A 5,235-nucleotide genomic window follows, 5' to 3' on the forward strand; every position below is an offset into this window, starting at 1 on the left:
ATATAATAAATAAGTAATTATAATATAATAAAAGTAATAAGACCAGAAGAAGAAGAATTAAATTAAGTGTCATTCAGGGCCATTACAAGGTAGTTCTTTTCTACACTCACCTGTTCTTCTGAGGGAAAGAAAAATGCTGCATTTTCCAAATGTCTAATTGCAACTGTTCACAAAGCTAATTACAAATAGAAGCTCCAGTTTCCTGAAAAATAGGAAAGTCATGGACAAGAATGTGATTATTATAACATGTGGTGCTCATGTGTTCTTGGCTGCACTACCAGCAAATCACACCTTGCAGAAATCCTACAGAAAATGAGACCTAGAACCAAGCACCTGTAGGAAGGGGCATCATTTTCACTACAAACTGAGTCTACAAGAGAAAAAAAAAATACATGCTAGAGGAAACAAAATATGTGAACATACAATCAGAACCAGAAAAAAGAATAATTTATATTGAAATCAGTCCCAGGCTCTACTTGCAATTTTTTTTTTTCAACTAAAAAGGGCACATACCTTGGATTCTGTCAAAGAGTTGTAAATAGCACATGGATTATCTCAAGCAAAAAAAAAAAAATCACACAAACATGACAACAGCAAATGCCATCATAAAATCCAATGCAAGGTTGGCCACCTCATTGTTTTCAGAAGAAGAAGAATCGGAATTTTAAGACCCAAATCTTACTGAAATCTCTCTCTCTCCATTTTCTTCTGCCAACAAAACCCAGGGGAAATCTGCTCCTGTTCCAAGTTCTTTGATAGCACCAAACATTACAATGACATTATTACATGGTTTTAAATAACGTTGAGGATAGCTTCTAAGCCTCTGCATATAATATAATAATACATAACAAGTCACTGCCTTTTTTATTCATTCCATGCTCTGCTATAGAAATTAAAACTCTTTCCACACACAAGAAGAGCTCAAAACATGCACTCACACATTCAAGGATTTTTCAAAAACTGAATTACCATAATAAAAAATAAAAAAAATTAGGAATTATTTTGAAAATGGATGGTACTACTCTTCTAAATCACATTAACAACTAATAAGTGTCAAGGGCCTGCTATAACTTGGTACCAAAAGAGTGTTCTATACAATTGCCTTGGACTAATGGACGTTTTATGCTAAAGGATAACTTCTAATTCTGCTGCAAGAAGCACATACTTGCCATGCACTGCAGACATTAGAAGTGTTGGTTATGATGTATGCATAGAAATCATCCAAGGGGAAAAAAAAACCCATATAAACTTAAGTGAATCCACACTGGACATTGGAAGTAAAACTGTGAAGTTTCAGGAATAAGCAGTAGAACTCGGAGCTAAAGGAAAATAAATTTTGAGTATTTTGACCAGCTTTTGTGTCTCAGTAAGAGACAGTATTTATGGGGACATGTCAATTCAATCTATCACTACATAAAACAAATCCTAGGAGGGAGTCAGAAAGTATTTTCTCAAAATAGCATCCTAGTTTGTTAAACACAGTATGGCATGACCCCATTCTCATGTAGCCCAGTGAAAAACAGATTCTAGTAGCAGTGGGAGGTATATGGAGTATGAGATTTCCATTTTTTCTGAGACTCAATATAAAAAAAAAAATGACATTGGATACACTTTAAAAGGGCAAAGCCCATCTTCTTTATTTCCATGCTCCCCCAGCCTCTGCAGGTTTTCAAGTCTCACAAACAATATCTAAAAAGACAGTGAAATTTCCCTTGTGAAACATGGAAAACACAGAAGCTTTTTCTTCACCCCAAGCATGCTCACTGGGATTCAACAGGGCAAGTCCTGAAAACATGGCTTTGAATAAAACATCACAAGTAAATAAGGGTGTGGTGCAGTCAGAGGCTGTGTCTATTAAAATTATATATTTAATCTCCATGCCAGGATAAAACATGTCTCTGCACCATCCCTTTGGTCAGGGCAAAAAAAGCAAGAAATCTCTGGGTAACTGATTCCAGTCATCCCTCTGAGCTCCCCTTAGGGATAACAGTTTTCTTTCCATCTCTTCACCCCAGGCTGCCCTCCAGTCTCTGCACATAAATCCCCAACATTTTATCCTCTTTCAGTAACTTGTATTCTGCTTCATATTTATCAATAACCAAACCCTCAAGGAAGGAATATTACCATTTTTCCTCCTTTGTCTATAAGGGACAATGCAGTTCCTGGTGTTACAAAAGCAACAGTAGTCCTGATTGCATTATTTTGCCACTATTTGCCTGGAATAGAATCAGCCCCTCAAAAAAACGTTATTTTTTGAGGATGGAAGGAACAAAGTGAGCTTTAACCATATTTGATATTGGCCTGCATTGCACATAACATGATTTCAGAAAGCTCTGGATTCAATCTGGGCTAAGGCAATGCTCCCACAGTTGAAGTTTCTCTTGCATAATTCAGAATTTCCCGGGTATAAGATTTACAGATAAAAACTTTCTTCCATGCATAAATACTACAGCAATCACTGCTCCCTCAACATCTCTTTTTCCAATTTGCTTTTTTTTCCTCACTCAGGCCATATCTTGCCTGGATTATTGTCATCTCCATCCAAGATGCAAAAACATGCTACAAAGCTAAAATACCTCAGCTCTCCTGTCTGCTGAGTTTCCCATTTGCTAATGGCTGATGCAGAAGCAGGTGTTGCTGCAAAGCCACAGGAAAGCACTGAGTCTGCCATATGACAGCAATGCAAAGGCCATCATACAAAGCTGTTCATGAGAGGGGAAGATGGGAAATTAAATACCTGTAATTAATTTCCTTCACAGAACATCCTCTGGCGACATCTGCACAAACCTCCCCGAGTCAGAAACCCATTTGTGATGTTTTGCAATTGGTGCAGAAGCCAGTTCTGCTCTGCAGACTGACACTGGCAACAGCAATTAAATGAAGATGGAATGCAAGGTCTTGCTGAGCATCCTCTGCTGGGGGGCAGCCCAGCCACTGTATTTGGGAACTTCATGGAGCTTTTGTGTTGTGTTTTTTCTTGTTTTCCTTGGCAATTTGAAAATTGCTCTGTTTGACTTGCTTCCCCTTTTTTATAAGACTGATGCTACCAGTGTCAAAATAATAATAATAATATATTCATTTATTCACTTCTGAGTGCTTCTAGAGCCATATCCCAGAATTTCAAATAGTGTTGTACCAGAGACAAGGACAGAACAGGGATGCTTGACATCTGATATAGGAAGAGCTGCCAGCCTGAAATAAGTGCAGAAATGCACCAAGAATGTATTTTTCAAATATCTAATGTAACTACATAACAGAGAATTAGAATGAGTTGTTTTTCTGTGTCTCTTATCCACTACACATTTACAGAGGAGAAATGCAGCTTGGAACATCCATTTCCTCTGCAGCTGTTATCCTGCAGAGATTTTCCAGAAGTGGAAGTAAGTACAAGTGACCAGGTAGGACCAATTAACCAGACACATTCATGGTAAAACACTGAAATTGCACTTTCAGGATACACCTAATCTGGCATCCAGATTAAAATGCAGGATAATTTAATAATTAAAAATCAAAATCAACAACATCATTGAAATCCTTATTCATACAGCTATGGGTGGAAAACAGCAACAAGCCTCATGTACTTTCCTGCAGCACAAATCACTGGAAGAATAAATCCCCAGCTTGGATGACAAAATAAATTAAACTGACAGACTAACTGAAGGAGATTTGAACAACCTGTTTGGCCACCTTATTAAATCTATTTCACATAATAAAACTGTTCAGCAAGATTGGTAGCTTGAATTAAGTGGCCACAGTAACCTTCCTTGATCTTCTGCCTTCTCATTTTCCTAATACAACCTAATATACAATTTGCCTGTTTTAGTGAAACTGAGTTCAATAAGAACATGTTTTCAACATTTATTTTTCCAGAATAATCCCTAAGCCTTTTTCTTGATCAATGTGCTGAATGATTGTTTCACTTAGCAGGTATTCCCCAGATTATTCAGTTTCTTCTGCTTTTAATAAGCTTACATTTCTGTACATTGAACCCTATCTGTCTGCTGTTGGTCTAGTCTCAAGAGAAACACTTGCTTCTAATATTGATTGCACTATGCATTATTTGTTTTGCCTTTAATCCTGGCACATGGAATCCTGGAGGTTTTGTTTTCAGTATTCTATTTCAAGTCAGCTTGAGTGATGTCAAGAGAACAGGCTCGTCCAGTTCAGAAAAGAAATAAATGCTTTTGGAAAAAAAAAAATAGTAGCTTCTATATGATTTCAAGTGTTCTTCAGTACCTAAAAAAAAAAAAAAAAGTAATTCATGTTTCATATAACATAAGAACTATAAATTATATATTGGCATAAATAATCTGCATAACTGTAATATCAACAGTCAGAAAAAAATGACCTTGAATCCAGCTCTCACTAAGGAAGGGGGGAACCTGCTTTAGACAGACTTGCTTTGAGGTTCTTTCCAATCTATGTTCTGAGCTGCTAAAGCCTTGGAAGCACATGGACATACACAGGCCAGTAACCTCCTAAAGAAAAATGCAAAAAAATCCTGGAGGTGACTACCACATGAGATATTTTTAGTTCTGAAATCTAGGAGATTTATTTTCCATTAACATAACTTCACAAAGACACTTAAAGCACTTTAAAACACTATGAATTCCAAAGGTTTGTAAAGCATATATACATTTATATATATTGTTTTATATATGTATATTATTGTGGTGGTGGATCCCAGGTACCTTGCAGTGACTCTTTGTGTGCACACACATGTGCATTTGCTGTGGCAAACATGGGATAAATGCTGCTCTCTCAAATGTTTGAGTTCTTTAGGCATCCAAGGAAGTTAGGCCTGTAAGTAGGTTTAATTTGAGTCAGAAGCTGAACTAAATGTTAAGTGTTGTTCCTTTATTAAGTTGTTAAGTTACAACTGAAGTACTGGTGAGTGCTGTTAAGCCTGCTGTCAGGCCATATTCCTTTTTATCCTTGCCCTTTCTCTCCCTTTGTCACATGCACCCAAACACACAGAGATAGTTTTCTCTTTATTGCTGCTTGGATTGACTGACTGGACTTTATTTCTTTCTTCTTTCCCTCTGTGTGCCTTAACCTTGTAGTAAGTAGCAGAGTGAACACTTCCAACAAGCCTTTTCTTGCTGTCACTTAATATTAAATCCCTGAGACCCTTGCCAGTCATTCCTTAAGCAATCTCAAGCACTCCTTCTCAACAAGTATATTTAAGGAAAGGTTGTTAATTTAAACAGAGCAGTTTGCTTTCAAAACCAAGGT

Source organism: Zonotrichia leucophrys, chromosome 4 (genome assembly GCF_028769735.1).
Source record: "Zonotrichia leucophrys gambelii isolate GWCS_2022_RI chromosome 4, RI_Zleu_2.0, whole genome shotgun sequence".
NCBI classification, from domain to species: Eukaryota; Metazoa; Chordata; class Aves; order Passeriformes; family Passerellidae; genus Zonotrichia; species Zonotrichia leucophrys.